Genomic DNA, 22,195 nt, shown 5'->3' on the forward strand with positions numbered 1-22,195 from the left:
TAAATAGAAATATAATAGGCTTTATAAGGAACAGGAAAATTGAAGTAATAAATAGAAATATAATAGGCTTTATAAGGAACAGGAAAATTGAAGTAATAAATAGAAATATAAAAAGATTTATAAGGAACAGGAAAAATAAAAGTAACAAAAAGAAAAGTTGAAGCAATAAATAGAAATATAATAGGCGTCGTAAGGAATAGGAAAATTTAAGTAATAAATAGAAATACGAGAGGCTTTATAAGGAGCATAAAAAATTGAAATAATAAATAGAAATACGATAGGCTTTATAAGAAATAGAAAAAATGAAGTAATGAATAGAAATATGAGTGGTTTCATAAGGAACAGTTAAAATTGAAGTAATAAATAGAAATATAATAGGCTTTATAAGGGACAGGAAAATTGAAGTAATAAATAGAAATATAAAGAACTTGATAAATTGAATTCATAAATAGAAATATTGGAGGCTTTATAAGGTACAAGAAACATTGAATTAATAAATAGAAATATAAAAGGCTTCATAAGGGACAGGAAACATTGAAGTAATAAATATAAATATAAAAGGCTTCATAAGGAACAGAAAACATTGAATTAATAAATAGAAATATAAAAGGCTTCATAAGGGACAGGAAAAATTGAAGTAATAAATAGAAATACGAGAGGATTTATCAGGAACAGGAAACAGTGAAGTAATAAATAGAAATATAATAGGTTTGTAAGCAACAGGAAAAATTGAAATAATAAATAGAAATATGATAGGCTTTATATAAGACAGGAACAATTGAAGTAATAAATAGAATTGCGAGAGGCTTTATAATGAACAGGAAAAATTGATGAAATTGATAGAAATATAACAGGCTTGTAAGAACAGGAAAATTGAAATAATAAATAGAAACATTATAGGTAGATAAGGAACAGGAAAAATTTAAATTAAACATAGAAATATAATAAGCTTTATAAGGAAGAGTTAATATTGAAGTAATAAATAGAAATATAATAGGCTTTAGAAGAAACAGGAAAAATTGAAGCAATAAATAGAAATATAATAGGCTCCATAAGGAACAGGAAAAATTTAATTAATAAATAGAAATACGAGAGGCTTTATAAGGAGCAGGAAAAATTGAAGAAATAAATAGAAATATAACAGGCTTGTGAGAACAGGAAAATTGAGATAATAAATAGAAATATAATAGGCTTTATAACGAACAGTCAAAATTGAAGTAATAAATAGAAATATGAGGCTTAATATACAACAGGAAAACCCGAAGTATAAATAGAAATATACAATGTTTACAAGGAACTTGATTAATTGATGTAATAAATAGAAACAGGAGAGGCTTTATAAAGAACAGGAAATATTGAAGTAATAAATAGAAATACAAGAGTCTTCATAAGTAACAGGGAAAAGTGAAGTAATAAATATAAATATAATAGGCTTTATAAGGAACATAAAAAATTGAAGTAATAAATTGAAATATGAGAGGCTTTATATACAACAGGAAAAACCGAAGTATAAATAGAAATATAAAAGGTTTATAAGGAACTTGATAAATTGAAGTCCTAGATAGGAACAGGAGAGGCTTTATAAAGAACCGGAAAAATGTAAGTAATAAATACAAATATAGCAGGTTTATAAATAACAGGATAAATTGAATTCATAAATAGAAATATTGGAGGCTTTATAAGGACCAGGAAACATCGAATTAATAAATAGAAATATAATAGACTTTATTAGGAACAGGAAAAATTGAAGTTATAAAGAGAAATACGAGAGACTTTATAAGGAACAGGAGAAATGTAAGTAATAAATAGAAATATAATAGGTTTTTAAGAAATAGGAAAAAATTATGTAATAAATAGAAATATAATAGGCTTTATAAGGAACAGAAAAATTGAAGGAATAAATAGAAATATAGTAGGCTTTATAAGGAATAGGAAAAAATGAAGTAATAAAGAGAAATATAATAGGCTTTATAAGGAATAGGAAAAATTGATGTAATAAATAGAATTATAATAGTCTTCATAAGGAACAGTAAAAATTGAAGAAATAAATAGAAATACGAGAGGCTTTATAAGGAGCAACAAAATTTTAAGCAATAAATAGCAGCAAAAATAAAAAGAATGATTAAGAGGATACAGACATAATCTAAACAGTGAAAATAAAAAAGGACGTTTGAAAACAATGAAACCTAATTCTACCAAAATATTTCTATAGAAAAAATAAAAACAGAATAACCGAACCTGACAGAAAAAAATGCTACTGGGACCAGATATTGAAAGGGCGTCAGAATCATACTAGAAATACCGTACGGCTGAAAGGCTTGATAGAAGAGTCGCAGAAAAATGGATAAATGACATAAAATATAACCCCAAAATAGAAAACTGTAGCGTACCGGGTAACGCATACCGGTCCCAAACTCACAACACTACATAAAGTTTAATTCAGAACTTAAAAAGATGTATCAACGAAGTAGATGAGCCAGAATAGATGTCCAAGCTAGTTAAAAAGACACATAAAAAACAACGATAACAGGCCTATAACATATTTACCTATGATGGTAATACTGAGGAACAACTGAAGAAACAAATTCCTCATTCACTTAATAATCGCGGGCCACTTTGCGATGAACAGAAATGGTTACCAAAAAGGAAAAAAAGTGGAATACATGAACTATTATCATATATGAGACAATCCTGAAGAAGTTAAAACGTAGAAGCAAAGACATATTGTCACGGCATGGATCGACTACAAGAACGTGTACAACAGGATCCAACAAACATCGATAATAGAATGTCTGACTATGTAAACAATACCAGGCAAGATTATCAATTTGATTAAAAATGTAATGAGAACATGAAGACATGAACGGGAAGCTGATGGAGAATACATAAGATTAAAATACAAAGCGGTATCTCCTGAGACAACACCCAATCACCGCTACTGTTCATCGTAGTTGGGATGCCCCGTAACAATATACTAAGTAAATTCCAAGCCGAATAAAGTCCACTAATAAAGATGAAAGAATGAACCACATAATATACATGGATAAACTGAAACTATTAGAAAAACCCAATAAGAACAAGATACATTTAACACAACCAGAATCTTCTGCTAGGAAGTGGGTTTCGGTATGGAAAAGTGGGAACTGTTCATTATGAGAAGAGTAACATTGGAAGCAACGAAAGGAATGTGACAACTCAACAAAACGGAGATGAGGGCACTAGGTTAACATGATATCTACAAATGTACTCGAAGTAGACACCAGCAAAGCAATAGAAATGAAAGAGAAAATTGCAAAGGTGTACCTTAGAAAAAGAAGAACACTTTTCGAAACTACTATATAGTAGACACGTAATAACATTATAAACACATGGACAGTGTTACTAGTGTTATAAAGACGAAAGAAGAACCGATGCATCTCGATCAGAAGTCTACGAAAATCATGACTGTGTACAATGCACTACACCTAAAGGATGGTGCTGACCGGTGATATGTGGAACGAAACGACGGACGAAGAGAACTGGTTTGTGTGGAAGACTGTGTAAATGACACCCAAAAGAATTAGAAAAAAGCGATAATGAACAAAACCGAAGAAATAATTACCGCGGCAAAAGACACAAAACTCGTAAAACAGAAAAAAAGGGCGCAATAGTTTAGACGAGAAAAGAATAGTGAGAAGAGAAACAACTATACAGACCATTCAAAAGGGTGAAGAAAGATGAGACTAACGAAAACACTTGGACATCTCTACAAGTAGGAAACCCAAAGAAAGAAACTGAATCCCCCATAACAGCCACACAAAAGACCGCAAAAATAATTAGAAAAATCTAAAGAGAGAAAATGCGCCTTGTTTTTAGTTGCGTGGTTTTTCATTCAAATGGAAACGGTTACCAACGGAAACCTTTCATCAAATGACATCGGATACAAGCTTATCATGACAGCGTTGAGCGTAACGTTGGATGATTTCGTGCTTTTCGTTTTGCCAGTCCGTTATAGACACAAGCCTAACTCTCAATGATCTAATTGCATGGATTCTCTACCTACCTTAGATCTGCCATGAATGCTATAATTCCATCGGTCACTTACAAAATTTCTATAATATCGGCAAATCAATCCATCTTTAAGTAAACTCGAACATTTTTTATTGCTCTGGCAGCCTCCGGATACACCGGTAAAATATCATATAAAATGAATAATAATGACAAACTTAGAAACTCCACTAGTTTAGTTACCCATGCAATTACTATGAAGAAAGGTAAACATGAAATAATTACTATCAATAATAACAAAATTTCGAACAAAGAATCGCCACCCAATATAGAATACTACTAACTAATAAACCCACTCAAAAGACAAAGAAGAAATGAAATTATACAGTTTACTTCCTCCTTGAACAAATAGAGTAAAAATGGACACTCCTTAGAAAATTTTCAAAATCATGGAAAACTTATTCAAATACTCAAATCTGTACAGAACAATAGCAAACACAACTCTATATGAATTCCTTTTTACAATGGCTAACATTAATAATAAACTAAAAACTTGCCCATTTAAAATGAAATAACCTATTTCCACTAAAATATACTAAGGGTAACATATAATAATTTCGAAATTTCCTACTAAAAGTACCTGTGATGAAATAATATTGCACAGTCACCGGACCATACATAACTTTTGATAGTAAAATATATATGTTTTTTAAGTGTATAGATAATGAAGTTGTTGAATATATATATATATATATATATATATATATATATATATATATATATCTTATATATATATATCTTATATATATACATCTTATATATACATATACATATATATCTTATATATACATATACATATATATACTTATTATTCCAACTTGGCTTTAGGAAAAATGCACTTTCGTAAATAATTGAATTTATTCAAAACATATCGCAAAAACAAAAACACATCACATTTACGTAAATCGCGATATATCCGAGCAATCTGCGAGTTGGACGCGTAGTAAGAGTTTAGGATTCTTACCATAGGGTCCCGATTTCGGATCTCGCTAGATTCAGAAACTTTGATGAGTCGTAGAAAACGAAACACGTGTCAGTGGATAATTATGTATTAAAAACAATACATAAATATATGCATATATATATGTGTATATACATAACATTAAATATTGTTTACATAATTCAATTGCGATTGTTATCGAGAAGGCGAAAGTAATATGTATAGCCTTTAACTAGGCAATGTTGAATGCTATATAAGAAAACATTTAAACATCCTGTGTATATCAAAACTTCTAAAAGCAAAACTTGTTTTTAGTTATTTTTATCTATACAGTAAAAGTCTGTTAATATATATATATATATATATATATATATATATATATAAATATATATATATATACATATATATTATCGACCGAAGGCGTTTAAGTAAGTCGATATTAAACGATTGTACTTACTACATATAAGCATTGATTAACTTTCTTCATCATATAACTCTAATCTAATTCACATGTATAGATACGACACTCGGGCGTTGTTAATTTTATATTTAACGAAAACTCTTCTTACGTAACAGTAAAAATAGTAGAATTCTTCTTTGACAATTTGTAAGAAAACTTTAATTTAGGCGTATATAAAATATATCGGTAAATGTTTGTTACAAAACAATATAGAACCTATAAGAATACCTAAAGAAAAAAGGCAAAATATTTCATGGAATGGACCACATTATTTTAACCTAATAAATACAATCAGAATTAAAGAGGGACATGTAAAATATGTATTATTAGTTTGGCCTTTGTGGGCTCTAGCAAACTATTCAGTACATTTTGGGTCTAGACAATTAAAATTTTACATAAAGCGTATTTAGACATGCAGCAAGCTTATAAATAAGTTTAGTGGCGAGAATTTACTTATAAAGAGGTCACAGTTGAATAGGTGGACCTTTGCAGACTCTACCAAACTCCTCTTCCAATTTTCGGTCTAAACATTTAAAATTTTAAATGTAGGTTACATGGACATGAGTCTAACATTTTTACCTCAATGCATGTTGCGAATAATATTCCCTTTAACCAATTTGGTGCTCCCGTATGGAAAACGGCATATATATTGCTTTTAGAATATACTTATACATGGACACGTGTTTCGTTTTCTACTTCCCAACTCGCATTTAGGTAAATATGCACTTTCGTCTGCTTCCCAACTCGGAGTAAGGTAAAAATGTACTTTAGTAAATAATTGAATTCATTTAAAATGTAACGCAGCAACAAAAACTATTAACATCTACGTAAATAGCGATATATCCGAACAGTCAGCGACGCGGAGCAGTGGGTGGATTTTAGGCTTCTCACCATGGGGTCCCGATTTCGAATCTCGCTGGATACAGCCACTCTGATGAGTCATAGATGACGAAAAACATGTCAGTGGATAATTATATTTTAAAAAGAATATATATATATATATATATATATATATATATATATATATTGTGTACAGAAAGTTGTTAGACGAGACAAGTCATTGGTACCGTCGGTTTCAAGCCCGACAATAAGGACCGTTTAAGATGTCCTTATCAAGCTCTCTTCAGCCAATATCCGCCTAATATTGGCTGGAGAGTGCTTGATAAGGATATCATAAACTGTCCTTATTATCGGACGTAAAACCGACAGTACCAATGACTTGTCGTATCTAACAACTTTCTGTACACAAAATATAAATACGCTCTTACATTTCGGATTTTCTTGTAATCTAGCACTCTGCTGGATTTCTTTTTCCAAAAAACTAATCACACACATATATATATATATATATATATATATATATATATATATATATATATATATATTGTAGACCCGTGCTAGGGGTTACAAATGAAAAAAAACCACAAGTGTGTAAAGTGTACACAATATATTATGCATTTATCATAAAAAATACAGGGCACACTAAAGTGGTATGAGAAGAACGTGTTCGTAGCATGCGGTAAAACATAGTATGTTTATTTAGCCCGTCGGCCCCGGCCTTGGCATTATCTACTATCAAGGCCTCATTTGGGGTGCGACGACGCTTAGGCACCAGGGTCAGTAGGGAGAAGTGGGGTGTGCGGGGGTCTGTGCTAAGCTAGGCTTGACTTGCATGAAAACAAGTACTTTATTAGTTTATTCCTACACTAGAATCACTATCATACTAAAACGCCTTCATTCTTACCATGGACCTATTTAAAATCAGTATAACTCTCCAGCTTACGGGATGGCAGGCGACATACATTCTGTTGAAAAAGACAAATATATTTACAAAAAACAAAACAAGATTAATATTTACAAAACAAAAGGATTTTTTTTCATATGGGGTTGAGATAAAGGGGGGGGGGTAAAAACTAGCAAACACCCAAGAAAGAAAGAAAAATAAAACAATTAAACAAAATGCCTATAGGGGCGGGTTAGTAAGTGGCCCCTCCCTACCTACTCGCTAATCATCAAATGGAGTGCCCACTGTCTTTCAGTCCCTTCAAAGGAGGCGTGAAAGCAAGCAGGTCGTTCCCTAATGTGGAGTGGAGGACCTAAGGGACAGCACTTCCGTGAAAATTACATAGAGTTGGGGTCGTCGGGGATGGACGGCGTCTTCCCAGATATAATACGTCAGGGGTTAAAATCGACCGGGGACAAAACAAACACGTGGACTGGGCATCTTTGGAAGCTCTCCCAGTACCGATGAAAAATAAAGAGTCGGGAACAGGATCAACACTCATTCTTACCCTAGTCTAGGCCCTGATAAAAAAAAATTGTTTTCCACTCTGGGTGGTAACTCTGCCTAACCAAGCTCTACCCGAGGGACATTTGCCCGTCAAGGGGTTAGGTTCCGAAAAAATAGGGACTCCAGCACCATCCAACCAATGACTACTAGGGCGGGAAAATGAACTCGAACCTAGCGCCTCGTCGGATGCAGAAACTAGCGTTATGCACCCACCTCCTATCAAAGTCTATGCGGTGCTATCTTTCCCAATCACATCTGATCTTTATTTTAAGTTGATGCTTAAAATAAACAACCAAATCGTGATCCGAAACAGATTGCCCCTCATAGACAATTCCCAGACGTGAAACCCACGTCACTAACCACGTACGGGTAGGACCGCTAGAAACACCGACCGTTTCTCCCCACCAAACGGCGGGTCCACATTGTCGACTACGTACGCTAAATCAAGTGGCACCGACCACTCGGTGTTGATGCGAGCCGTTACCTCACCGACATACTCCCAGAGACTCCGAACTCCGCTGCAATGCAAGAACGCATGTTCTCTCGTGTCCTCCTCCTCTTCATCATTGCAGCGTGGGGAGGGGGATAATAATATTCTCTATCCCTGCAGTCACTGACTAGTCTGCCAAAGAGTGGCAGCGCCTCCCAGACTAGCCTCCATGTGATGAAAAACCCTGAATTGTTGATATGGCTACTTGCTGGCGCCTAACTCCACAGCGAGAAAACTTCCCCCTCGACAGATGTAGCCGCTCCACCAGCGGATCATTTGCGGTTGCCACAACTAAATCCTCATATAGCCTCTTCCTAGACCGCGCAAGGCCACTGAACCCCGGCAATGCTCTATGGGCGGCTCGGCATTCGGTGATGAAACACCATTCCCCCGCCGGTCTTCTGCGACATTCAGTGGCAAGGGCAGATATGAGCCGTGGAAAGGCTTGCTCCACGGTTGGTACCCAGTGTGTTTCCTCCATCAGTGTCCGACTCGAGAACGCTAACTTTTCGGCGTGCTTATGACTCTGCAGGTCAGGAATTCCTAAGCCTCCCTCGCCAAGTTTCTGCATACAGACCTGTCTACGGACATACTGCTTTCCTCCCTTCCACAGAAGTTTAAACAGGAGGCGGTCTAAAGCCTTACAGCAGGCATAGGAAGAACAGACAAGCGGTAAAAAATCAGCGGACCCTTCAAGGACAATTTCCTCAGAATCCAAGTCCCTACTGACGATTCGACCTTCCTCTGTACCTCCAACCGATTCTTGTCCAGCTGGAGTCCAGGCCCGAACTACACTCCGAGGATCTTAACCGGGTCATCCATCCAGCCGAACACACCTGGAAGCGAGTTTACCACGGTCCAGGCGCCCAACCCCAGGCCACGTACTTGCTGCGATTGACTACGGCCCCTGTGACAACTTCATACTCAGCGATCGCCTCCATCACCGCTCTAATATCGCTTCGTCGCGCAACGAAAACGGCGACATCATCAGCGTACGTGGACACCCAGGCAAATTTGCCGGCAGGTAAAGCTATGCCGCGCAGGACTGGTCTCGTCGCCTCGTCCCTTAATTTGCGAAGTAGGGGCTCCAACGCCTGGACATATAACGGAAGCGACAGCGGACAACCCTGGCGCACCGACCGAGAGATCCCAAGGACTCCGACAACCTACCATTTACTTGCACCACTACCGCGGGATCACGATACAGAACAGAGATCCACTTGCGAAAGTCCAGAACAAAGCCGGCGGTCTCTATAACAGACCCCAAGAAACCATGATCAACGCTATCGAACGCATTGGACTGATCTAAATTCATCATCGCGGCTTCCGTGTCGGCTTCTAAACCCTCTATGATCGTACGCATCAAGTGCAAGTTGTTTTGAATCGATCGACCCTGCACAGCGTAGTTCTGCTCCGACTCGCAGTCACCGATAAAAACCTGCAGTCGGTTTGCAAGAACGCGGGACAAAATCTTTAACTCATCAAGATTCACCCCACCATGCCGTTCTCCATTCTTCAGAAGCGTGACAACTCCCTTGGTAACCTGCCCAGGGATGAAATCCCGCGCAAACGAGTGGCTAAACACGCCCTTCAAAAGGGGCACAAACATGGGCGACAAACTCAAGGATAGTTCGTAGGGCAGACCATCGATTCCTGGAGATTAGTTATAGCCAACCTGCTTCAACGCAGTAATGATCTCACGCTCTGTAACCATCTCTTCGCAGCTAGCTACTCGGGCCGCAGTAAGCGGGGTGAGCCAGCTAAATAGCTGCCAAACTCCTAGCCACGGAGTCTGGGTAGTTGGGTGACGCGCTCCTCCAAATGTTGTCGGAACTCGTTGCAAATCTCTCGTGCCGATACGAGAGTGTGCCCTTCCAGGTTTTTCACCTCCCGAATGTACTCGTCCGAGCCGCGTCTTAGGGCGGCCCCACGTTCAACAGTGTTAACGTTTACGGCTTCGTTTGAGACTCTTTTTAACCGAGATCTACCTACTTTACCCGCATATTGCTTGCTAGCCAAGCGATCCAGGTCCCTCTTAACTAGCGCTAGCTCTAAGGGGTCACCCCCTGCCACGCCCGGGTAAACCTATCCTCTAAGTGCCTTTTGGTCCGAGCCCTAGTTAACGCGAGGCGTTGGCTATATTGGACGCAAAAGTGTCTAATGGTGACCTTAAGTCTAACCCACCGGCTACTCCCGGTAACCACTAACACTAACTCCCGCTGAATTAGTGTTGTCAACTGCTGCCGGAAGTCTTCCAACTCCAACAAGGAGGCGTTTAACTTCCAGTAGCCAGCCAACCTATGCCTCTTACCTAACTTCAAACGGGCCATAACTAGTTTGTGGTCCGAATGAATTAGCCAGTGGAACATGGGACAAGATAAGAAATCTATGTCGCCTCTTCTAACAAACATGCTATCCAAGTAGGTACTTGGACGGGAGGCCAAATGATTTTACCACGTCCACATCTCTCTCCCCGGGTGATCCAGACGGAATCTGTCGACAAGATCGCACGAGGCCGTCAGGTCAGAAAGGCTGCTTTCGTACCTCTCCGACGCTCTATACCCCCGAACTTATCTATTTTGGGGTCCAGGACGGCATTCCAGTCCCCAATTAACACTACCCACTCCGGACCCGAAGATAGAAACACCTCCACCCGCCAAAAAGAGGACGCCCTCTCGCTGCAGACGTTAGGTGCATAAACTGCCACGATCTGGAACTCGCCGCTTTTAACGGCAACATCGACCACGACCAACCTCCCACAAGCGTCCGCATGGACAGCGGTAACCGTCGCACACAGGTTACGACTCACTAGAACAGAAACCCCACAGCTACGGAGATTGTCATATACTGAGTAAACGTCAAAGTCGTTTATCAACACACAGTAATCCCCGGCCCCAACAAAGTGGGTCTCCTGCAATGCAGCTACGTCTACCTCAAGGGCCACGAGATCCCTCAGCACGCGAGCAGCCTTGCTTCGGGATCTTATCCCCCTCGCATTAAAACTAGCTAGGTTCAAGCCCGTGGCCATTATTCCCTAACTAGTAGCATTCGTCACAGATGGGTCTGAAATTTTCGGGAGTAAGTCCGCCGAAGGTTTGACCGAGACTGCCCGTGAGCAGTTCGGACGTAAGCAGTCCGTCTCGTGCCAGACGTCCGACGTCCAAGGGGGACGCCCCTTTTAATGCCCTATAAAAGGATGGGTGAACGTAAACATAAATGGGAACCCTCCCTTCACATTTTTGGGCAATTTGCCCAAGCGATGGGTGCTCCCCGTCAATTATCCGCAATCCCTTGAAGGCCGTTTTTCCAGCCTCCAACATCTTCCACAAGGCTTTTGCTCTCCCTCCCCTATTTGGTCTCACGAATGTAATGAGCTGTGGGGCATCACTGAAGTTCTGGGGATCGGCGACCTCCTTCCCGTCAACCTTTGAGAGGTTGAAGAAGCTCCTCAGAAACTTCTTTTGTCTTCCGTTGAGGTCACCGGTCGTATCTTCTGACGTCACTTCACAGAGGCGCTCCCCCGGTCAGAAAGGAAACTTTATTGTTTTTTCCTCTCTGGGGACCGCCTCTTGCTTGTCTTGCTTCTTCTCTGCCATCTCTGCTTCTATCGGTGGCCTTCTGTAACCGGAGCTTCACCTTGCTCCTTTATCTCAGGGGTGTTGAATAGGGGAGGAGTGGATTGAGCTTCCTCGTGGGGGATATGGGTTGGAGGCTCATTTTCTTCGTCTTGGTGTTCTTTCCATTCCCTTTTTCCTGCCTGCTTGGCCTTGCACCTCTCCTCCTCTCCTTCAGACTCGGAGGAGCTCACACGGAGTTTCCGCTTGGCCGTCACTGTTGCTCCTCTCAGTGTTGCCTGGGGAGCCGGCCCTTCCTGTCGTTTTGCCTTTTTGGAGGCAACCAGGTGGTGACTTCGCGTTTTTCAGTATCTTTCTTCTCCTCCATTTCCTATGCTGGCTTCCTTATTGCTTCTTCTGCCTTCTCGGCCGCCTTCTTCCGGAGGCATAATTTTGCCACATGCCCCTGCGGCCTTCTCCCCTCGACTATCACCAGAATCTGCCAGCCCTCGCATGTCAGCTGGGAAGGGATCTCATTGAATCCCTTCCTATCCACTCTCATAAGGATCTTGTAGTCGCCAGTTCGTATATTTCGGGGGCCCATCACTGGCTGTACCCCCCTAGCTCACCAAACTGGGACATCGTTGCTCCCAGGCGGTCTCCATTTATGAAACACGGCATGCCCATCACCGTGACTGTAGTTCTCCATTTCGTTTGGTACTCCGGTTTCATTCTTAAGTTCTTCCATGTGAGGTCCCCTTTTGCTATTCTTTCCGCTTCCTCCTTTGTTGCCAAAAGGAGATCCCACATGGCATAACTGCGCTGGACTATGTACTGGGCGGGGACCTTCAATTCGCCCAGTACTTCCAACATCTTCGCTTTGGGACCCCGGTGAGACCCCTTCTGTTTACTTCAAAGATCACCAGGGAAATCGATCTCAGCTGTATCTCATTCAGTCTCCCTGGCATCACTTTTAGGGCGTTTACTTCCACGTAGCCCTGGAATTTGTTATTGAATAGGTCCCGATAGTACTGCGGCGTCTTTTTCTGACTTTCTTTGAGGTCCCATGTTGTAGCAGTCTTTTCAGGTTCTATGTGCGTGCCGACTGCTGGCTGTCACTTCTAGACTTCTGCCTCGGTGGTATTGGGGATGAGTCACTCGCTGTGAGGGCTGGCCAATCTACCGCACTGACTGGTGTCACTTTCATTGATCCCCTCACTCCCGGGAAGCACCCATCCACAACAATTACTTCAAGGGATTTCGTCTTCCTCAGTCCCGCTGCTGCCGGTTTATGGGGGCTACTCGTTTCAAATTGCGTCTGCGTTGGTGGCGATGTTGACGCGGCTTCTTCCCCGTTGCGGACCCACCAACGTTTGACTGGTCTTCTTTTCTTTTTCCTTGTCATTCTAAAATCTTCTTCAATGCTCTCAGCGTCCGGAGTGGTTTCCAGCAGCTGTTTCCATTCCTCAACTATCTGCTCCTTAGTTGTGGCCACCACTGTTGCCGGCGTCCTCCAGGGTGTCACTCCTTGCATATTTGCAAATGAGAAGGGTTCTGCTGTTTGCTCTGGCGTTGCTTCCAACACAGTTACTCTCTCTGTACTGCCAGAATATCCGCTCGAATCACTGGGGGTGACGATCCCCGGGACCGTGACTTGAGGTGCCTTTTGGGGTGGCATCCCCTGAAACCGATCTCGACTTCACACTCGAACTCGAACATGGGTCGCCCTTTGGGGCGGCAATCCCTGTGGCCGTCACCCTATTGACCGCAACCGAACCTGGGGTGGCGACCCCCGAACACGTACTGACTGAACTCACGGATGGGGCGGCGACCTCGGTTACCCGTCTCGAACTGCGGGTGCCCTTCGGAGCGGCACCCCCCTGAACCCTTCACGATCGCTACACCAAGGGCGTCCCCCATGGTGAAGAGGTAGAGGCCTACCCCCTAAGTGTTGGCACAGTGCCCTTTCCAAACCCGCCGATTTGGAAACCAGGGGGACCTTCGCCTAAAAAAGCACGTCATTTTCCGCTAGCCCTGCCGACTGCTTAAGTTGGGTCCTTCTTGACTATCTGAAAACAATGGAAAACAACAATTAGTAAAAACAACAACAAACCCAATTGGGTACAAGTAAACAAAAACTATGCTTAAGAGACCACTCACCCAAAGAAGGGATCGGTCCCTACAGCCAAACAAGAAAACCCTTAAGTGACACACAAGAAGTGGTCAAGTAGTTGGTCACCAGGATCTTTTCAGAGATGTTGCCAAATCAGAAAAGCGCCAGGTCGGAGATAATAGCATGCGGTTCCTTAGAACGAACATTTTTAGCTTTTTTCCCCTACTTTTTAGTGACACATTAATAACTAGCTCACCCTCAAAATGTATTATTTCACCAGTTACCGATCTTGCGACTATATTCGTCTTTGTCGTCGGGAGCTTTTCTATTCTCTTACACGTGTGAAAATTTATAATTGATAAATCCGACCCTGAATCGAGCTGCAGTTTTTTTTTTAATTTCTGATTCTCACCGTAGCATACTTCCTTATGTTCTCTGGTGGTGAAGAGTCCATTTTCGCAGTTTCTACGTAGCTCATTTTTTTCTAATTTTGCTCTGCAATATGAGACCTTGTGCCCTGCTCGCTTTCATAGATCACATGATATTTTCATTTGGTACTGACATGCATTGTACCAAAAGGGGCCCTAGGGTTTTGTCTATCCTAATAATTTTGTGAAAGATTCTTTTTCCCTCTTAGTTGGTAGTTGCTGGCGGGCGGGTGCCCTTTATTTTTTTAGTGTATTTTTTTATTTGAGCGATACCTGCTTCCGGTATGTTTCGGGAACCTTGCTTCATTGCCACGAACTGCAGACAATCTTCGGCCAGTTTCTGAAACGTCAAATCAGGTTCTAATTTCAATTTGTTTAGCGTACGAGTATTTATATCGGCGTCTTTTGTGGCTATCAAACATTGTGTGAATATTAAGCATTTGAAATTGTCCGCCGTTAATGACGACAATTTGAAATCGTCGCAATGCTTATTAACTATAGACGCAAATTCCGTATAATCCTGACTCTCCTTATGTGTAATATTCATGCATTTCTATCTTTTATGAAAAAGGTTTCTTTTAGGACAGTATAACTCCGTTAATAGTTTGACTGCTTCGTAAAATCACAATTTGTTGGATTTTCTTAGTAAAATATAGTCCATGAATTTGTTATGTTCGAATGTACCTAACTTCCGTAGCAATAAACGAACCTTCTTTTGATCCGTCCACTCACTGCAATCAATTTTAAAAAAGGTCTTCAAATCTTTTAAAATATGCCTCAAACGTTACGACTTCCTCAGTAGCATAGTGAAATGTATTAGCTGACCAGATCGCATTTTGGGAAAAATCCGTGCTGGTTTCTCTTCCGCTGTCCATATTCACTAAAATTGCGTTATCAAATCCATTTTATTTATCTGACTGGTTTTGTTGCTCTAAATGCAATTTTTTCAATTCCAATATTTGGTCATTCATTTATTTCCTATCTCTTTCTTATTTTTCCTCGAAGAATGTCATTAAATCTAACTGCTTTTTCAATATTTGTTCGTTCATTTCTTTCTTTTCTCTTCCTCGTTTTTCTTCGAGATATTTTATTAAATTTAACTGTTTGTCTTCACTTTGTTTCTGTATCGCCAATTGTTTCTCGTCGTTTTGTTTCTTTATTGCCAATTGCTCTTCTATGAACTTGTTTCAAGTTCTAATTGTTGACTTTGTTGGAATTTCACCTGTTCCAAAATTTGTTTTTAAAAATCTGTGGTAATTATTACTGACCGGAACTCGATGTGGAAGGGGGAGGCAGTGGAATTCCGGGAGGCAGTCGTTCAAGCAAAAGGTTTAAAAAAGTGCTTGGTCGACTGATTTTATAGTAGTAGTAGTTTGTTGTCCACCACGTGGGTCGGACTGAACTTTGTATAGCATCAACTTGTGGGTTATAAAAACACCCCTATCGTTGATGTGTTAGTTGGACTTTTTTGTTTAGTCAAGTTACACGTTTCACAGTTAATATTAGAAAGACAATTTGTCCTTGTAAGCAACGAGGCAATACGTTGCAACTCCAGTTAGCCGAGAAAAGCCGAGAAGGATTCTCCACACAAGTTAAGAGTTTCATTGTTTTTTCCTTCTACGTCGAGTTCAGGTTTAGCCGTTGAGTTGCAGAAACGCCGCCCCCTTCAGTCGGTTAAAATCCGACAAATCGTCCATTTTGATTTTTTGACGGTATGGAATTACAAAACAGCCCAATTCGTTCATTTACTTTTTCTATAGTACCAACTATATATATAAACACCTTTACACAATTCATCCCTGGTTATTTAACGAATATTTCTTTCATATATTTGCTTCCTCGTGTGGCATTTTTTCTGAAAAAATAATTCGGCATTTGCATTCATACAGAAATCAGTAGATTTCGTTTGTCATTTTAAATTTTCGGAACGTGAAGGTACTGGGTTCAATTTTTTGTTGATCCTACACAGTTGTTCCTCTTTTTTCTTTAAAAACAAAAAATACTTATCTGTGAAGAAAGTTTATAGCATTTATTTTATATTGGCTATTCTGTTTGATCTCTGTGTGAAAAGAATGTCCGTTTCTCGTTAACCCTTTGTCGTGCTTAGCGAACCCTTTTTTTCTTCTTCGACGTGCAGTCCCGTCGACCAGTAAAAAGTTTATTTTAATCGGATTAAAACTCGACGTCTTTTTTTAATTTGTGCAAATACTTGCTTTAGCCAATAAATTAAAATATATCATTTACTTTTGCAGCAGTGTTTTTTCTTTATCCAACGCTAATGCTTTTTAACCATAAAACGTATTAGCAAGACATGCCTTTTAAAGCGACAAAGTTTTTTTTGTACTTACTGAAAACTTGGTCTCGCTAATTTAGTAATAATACTCCTCCACGTTATTCGTCATATGAGTTCTGTTTCAGCTCGTAGTTTACGTTTTAGTAGCTTTTTTAACAGAAAGATGAGGCTTTTTTTCTAAAATCCATTTTCCGGCAAGAATTGTTGTCCTGTTTTCGAAGTGTTCGTTGTCCCGTATTTGTGGATTTTTACGCTCGAATGTTGTTTTTTTTTCCCAAGTGTCAAGTAGTTTTACCGTCCTTAACCGAACTTTTGAAAAATAAATGCATTTGAAGTTTGAATTTACCCCGAGTATAGGAAACATTTATTTCAAATATACGCATATGTTCTTTTTTTTTTTTAATCCTTTTGGTCGTCAAATGCTGCCTTCCAATGGCTTTTTTTATTTTTAGAGTGAATTCGTTGCCCGAATGTTCGTAACTCAATTGCTGTTAGCAATTTTTGTAGATTGATCCGGGAAGTTCTGGAATCGTCCTCGCCAGCCAGTTGTTGTAGACCCGTGCTAGGGGTTACAAATGAAAAAAAACCACAAGTAGTGGAAAGTGTATAAAATATAACATGTATAAAGAATAAAGGAGCCACTAAAGTGGTATGAGTGGAACGTGTTCGTAGAATGCGGTTAAACATGGTATGAATGTCTCGATTTAGTCTCTGCAACCAGTGGTATTCATAGAACTGGTTGATTCTACTTAGTTGTCAAATATGGGTGATTTGTACTCCACAACAATATATATATATATATATATATATATATATATATATATATATATATATATATGTGTGCACATAAAGTTATGAACAGTACATTGGGCCCGGGCAAAAGATCGGCTGAATTGCTAGTAATTTTGTTTATCTGTATACATAACATAGCACATTATATAGATGTTTTAGTAAATAGATCGATAGAGTATAAATATATGAAGTGCGCCCTTGATCTTTTTTCTACAGAAAATGTGTTCTTGTATTTGCATATTTTTTATTCGATCTGAAACACTTAATCCAAATCTCAGCACGAGACATTTTTTGTCAGCTCGACAATATCACACGTAATTTTTAATCGGTCTACTTCAAATACTTCTGAAGCCGACATGTTTATAATTGAGATGGCCGCTTAATGATACATAAAAGTGTTTTTAACCCAAATATATATTTATTAATCCATTCGTAAGTATCAAAAATTGGCTTTTCGTCTTGGAACCCATGCTTACTAGTAAATTAATGAAATTGAAAACGATTTTTATATCGTAATTTTCGACACTCTAGAAAAAAACCTAGGCAAGGCAATCTTTATGCAAGTTATTCATACTGACTATTTCCAGCTAATACTGTTTTCATACAAGATTATGCACAATTCATCATCGTTTAATAACTATTCTAACTGACCCTCTTCGATTCACTCCTTTAAAATCGTAGTTTACATAAGTAGTAGCAAATATTTCACCCTTTTTATATCTATTCAAACGAGAACCCGATAGCACTGTGTCTTTTGTTCCGTAGCCATACATAGCCACACGCGACTTAACAATAATTTCTCTTTTAAATCGTTACATTTGGACTATAAATTTAATTAACATTTTATTCTTACTTTAACAGAATGACGCAATAGACGGCAATCAGCAGTAAAACACGGCAAATATCATTCGCAGTGTCTTATTCGAATACGTTCAACAAAACAAACAAATCATGTGACATATCATATTATAACTTTTCCTACTTTTCATTCTCTTTTTTTTTTCAATATAAAACCATAATTCACATAAATCATGTACCTTAACTACCAGAAACGCAGGAACACAATGAAACACGCAACACACTTACGTACTACTCGCATTTCTCTGCTTAGTTTCTGCCATTCATATGTATAGATGTCCAGAACAACATAAATTTCCTTTTCTTTCTCTTTAACTCGGTTTCATTATATCCACCGTTAAAAATGTTTCTAAATTTTTTGACCGTCGTACATAAACAAATTCTACAGCGATTACTAATTTTAGACTATTATTTTATTTTCATCACTACTACTACTACTACTACTACTACTACTACTACTACTACTACTATTATTATTATTATTATTATTATTATAAATATTACTAAAACTAAAACAGTATTTTATTTGAGACATACTTCGAAAAACAGTAACTTTAACAGGTTTAATTATTTTAAAAAGAATCTATTACTGTTATAATCTATCTATTATAATCTATTACTGTTATAATAATCTAACATAAACATTTGATTAATAACCTAACGTAAACATTTGATTAATAACCTGACGTAAACATTTGATTAATAATCTAACGTAAACATTTGATTAATCACATCGCGCACACACCGAAGTTTACCAGGGCACTGCCCACCTCATGAAAGAGCAATCATTCAAATTATATTTTCACATAAATATAAAATGAAACTTGAAAACAGATTTTTTTATATATACTAAAAATTAACTACATAACCAGGTAATTCTGCAGAATAGTCGTATTTAGTATTGTTAATATTGCTACGGAAACGGCTTCTGTACTTTCACCTTACAATTTAATAAACATTATACTCTTGGTCTTTTCATTTAGTTTATATGCATGAAAGCATGACATTTTTTTAAGAATTAATTTTCATATTGCAATCTGGTAATACAAGAAAATAAGAACTTTACTAAGTAGTCCTGCAAAATACAGATCAAGCTTTATTATTGTTGTTTTTGTTGTGGTGTTTGTAATTTAAGTACTGTTGCTATAGAAACGGACAGCTTAAGCACACTATGCTGTACTAGGGGTGTCAGAATATTTTGGGAATTTTTGACACCCTTAACACAAAGCAGCGAATAAAATATACAAAACTCGTATTTTTTTTTAAAGTGGGTTGTTTAATTTCTTTATGAAATATACTTCCAAATTACTATTAAAGTTTTTTTTACAAAAATAATAAAAATATTATTTTTCATTTAAAAAGTGTTTACAAAGTGCGTGCGCGCCCTCATGCAGCCATTTTTCTACGTAATCAAATGAATTGAATTTTACGAGTTAAATTTCTTTCAATTTTTCAATTTAAAAATCGATCAAAATGGGTTCAATTTTTAAGATATTTTCAGGTTTAATTTGAAATTTTATGTTCTTTCGACTAAACCGAATATAATATTCTCGACAAACGTTTGTTTTTAATTCATCCCCCATTTTAAAATCTATTAAAAAGAAAATAATTAATTTTCTCACCGAGAGTTTATGTCTCACAAATTGAAGATAAAAGATTAATAAATAAAATAATTTAATTTAAAACAAAAACAAAAGAATAGTTATGTGAAAATTTACCCGCAAAGTCAAAAGTTTAAAACCCTTTAAAAAATACACGTTGATTATTTTTAAAATAAAACCTCACATTTTGAAAATATTTTCCTGTAATAATTGGACACCTACATCAATTTTTTCTATTTCATTCAATGTTGTTGTTTTTTTTTAGATTTTTGGAAAAAAGATTTATTGCATAAATAAGAGATAAAATATTTTAAATCAAAACTCATGTAATTCTTCAAGAGAATAAAAAAAGGACATTTTTTCATTTAAGGTGACCCATATGTCTAATTTGATTGTTGACAGCAAACACATGTCAGAAATTCAAAGGGGAGATAAGACACATGTCAGCACTTCAAATGTTTGTTTCTTTATATAGTTACTACTGGGAAATATATTTGGTCTAATGTGTTGTTTTTACATTTCACAAATAATTCATTATGACGGCTTTTGTCATCCTTATTTCTACAATTGGAAGAAAGAGAGACAAGTCCGTTTGTGAACCTCTCATATAACAATGTAAAATCGCGGTATTTTGGAATTTTTGCTTAAAAATTCTTTTTTTAAAAAAGTAGATGGAATATAAAATGTAAATATGGATAAATTCTTAACAATGAAGTATGATTATTTTTTATAGGTAAGTGATTTTTTGGAATTTATATATATTTTTATATTCGGAGTAAGTTCAAATTCGTTGATTTTCTTGAAATACTTTTTAAAGAAGACCGATTATAAATATTGCATATCTTTCTATTAAACCTTTTAATATTTTTACATTTGATCTTTGCCTTTTTTGTTGAAAAAACACATTAGGGGTTAAATTAGATATTTTAAGTTGTTATACGCTTCGAAAGACAGTGAGTCTAATTATTGAAATTTTATGACTCATTTTTAATGGTGACTTCTGTACACTCAACTAACAATTTAATAAAACGATAATGAGGCAATTCTGTGTATTCTTTTGCTTTTCGCAAAAATAAAAACAAAATTACAGTTTTATATATTTGAAAGATATTTATCTTACGTAGAAAATCAATAATAAGAAAATATGTCATCATTCCGTAAAATACGGGACTGGTTTTGTTGTTGTTGTTGTTGTTGTTGTTTTTGTTGCTCGTATTAGTGATAGTTACAGAGCTTTATAACAACATTAACATATACGCTTGTAGAATTTAATAAAAACAGTGTAAACAACTAGACTAGTGTGCTTGGAGTTGATACTTACATTACAACTTTATTATTATTTTTATTATTATTATTATTATTATTTTTATTATTTTTATTATTATTATTATTTTTATTATTATTATTATTTTTATTATTATTATCATTATTTTTATTATTTTTATTATTATTATAATTATTATCATCATTATTATTATTATTTTTATTATTTTTATTATTATTATTATTATTATTATTTTTATTATTTTTATTATTATTTTTATTATTATTATCATTATTATTATCTTCATTTTTATTTTTATTATTATTATAATTATTATCATTTTTATTATTATTATTATTATTATTATTATTAATGTTATTATCATTACTACTATTACTACTATTATTATTGCTATCATTATTAATGTTGTTATTATTATAATTGTCTGAATAGTAGTACGATTTATTTGGCCCTGTCGGTGGTGCATTAGAATACGCTGACTGCCCCCCTGCAGAGGGTAAAATCCCTCAATGGGGGTCCTGGATATGACCTTAAACTATATCCAGTGGTGAGGCCCCTGCTTGTGGGCTTTGGGGTGTGTGGAGCCACCCTTTAATTACCATTGCTCCCAGGTCCACTCTGACCCGGAGTGGTAGTACCTGTAAGGGTCCCAACTATGGGTTAAATACCCATAGTTGGGACCCTAACAGGTACTACCACTCCGGGTCAGAAACCGACGTGAAAACAACAAATATATTCTATTAAAAAAATGTTTCTTCCAAATCTTTGGATTCGGCATTAAATAACCCGAAAAGGGTTGATATGTCGTAAAACAAAACCAACTAACCAACTATTTATTTATATATTTATTTTTGAATTATTATTTTACTATTGCTTATATATGTACTAATTGTATTAATTTGCATTTCTGCATTCATAATATATTTGCATTTTTATTATTTTGATTTATTATTGTTATTACCATCAGTAGTATTAGTAGTAGTAGTTGTAGTAGTAATAAGCATAGTTATAAGAAGTATTCGATTGTTGTACTACGTAAAATTA

The sequence above is a fragment of the Euprymna scolopes genome, chromosome 37, assembly GCF_053919585.1.
Source record: "Euprymna scolopes isolate OS-2025 chromosome 37, ASM5391958v1, whole genome shotgun sequence".
Classification (NCBI taxonomy): domain Eukaryota; kingdom Metazoa; phylum Mollusca; class Cephalopoda; order Sepiida; family Sepiolidae; genus Euprymna; species Euprymna scolopes.